At 43.3% G+C, this 871-nt stretch overlaps 1 non-coding gene across 1 annotated transcript; it reads right to left on the bottom strand.

Annotated features, from left to right (window-relative positions):
• Window positions 1-549: 549 nt before the first annotated feature.
• Window positions 550-658, bottom strand: LOC120092235. The gene has a single exon (XR_005485947.1). It is a non-coding gene; the product is annotated as a small nucleolar RNA R71 (small nucleolar RNA).
• Between the last annotated feature and the right edge of the window lie 213 nt (window positions 659-871).

The raw sequence follows: 871 nt of genomic DNA, 5'->3' as shown, positions 1-871 counted from the left end.
ACGGTAATTTTTCTGATTTCTTTGCAGACTCTCAATCTCTGGCGAATTACGACCTGGAGATTGAGAGGACATTCAGACGCAGACTAAGAGACAGTTGCCAACAATAAGATAGAACACCAAGAATGGCGGAATAACTAGACGCAAGGGTCGCTAACGCGAATAATATAATGGCCAACCCCATCCTTCTGGCGAATGACCTCACCGGGACTATGCGTCACCAACTCTATGATTTCTCTCCAAGAATCATAAAGCCGACGTTAGATGGATTGAGGTTTGAATGAAGCCGATAATGTTGCAGATGATCCAGGCCGCTGGGCAGTTTAGAGGAAGGCGTGGCGAGACCCACACACCTACTTCCCGAGTTTCATAGAAATCTATAACTCTTTTGTGTTCTCGAATATCTCCACCGAAGAAGTTCGACTAACTCTATTTCCATTTTCTTTATATGATCAGACGAGGAAATGGGCATATTCTCTCAAATCGGGAGAGATAACTTCGTGGAACAAGTGGTGGAAAAGTTTATGAAGAAGTATTTCGCACCAATCTAGAATGCTAGAAGGAAATTAATAACAAATTTTGAATAGAAAGATGACGAATCGCTCAGCGATGCCTGGGCGAGGTTCAAGCGGTTGATAAGAGACTGTCCACATAATGGCTTACCAGACTGCCTACAAAATGAGATTTTCTACCAATGACTAAATTCCTCTTCGCAGACCGCTGCCAATGCGGTAGCCGTTGGTGGTCTGCTCGACAAGACATATGAGGAGGCAAAGAGTACACTTATCGTATTTCCAAAAATCACGAGGATTGGAGGGAAAGCGATCAGAGATTAATAATTAAGATAATGACGCAAACAATGAGGCCATTGCAT

Source organism: Benincasa hispida, chromosome 11 (assembly GCF_009727055.1).
Source record: "Benincasa hispida cultivar B227 chromosome 11, ASM972705v1, whole genome shotgun sequence".
In the NCBI taxonomy this organism is placed as follows: Eukaryota; Viridiplantae; Streptophyta; class Magnoliopsida; order Cucurbitales; family Cucurbitaceae; genus Benincasa; species Benincasa hispida.
This window is presented reverse-complemented; position numbering and strand designations above follow the sequence as displayed.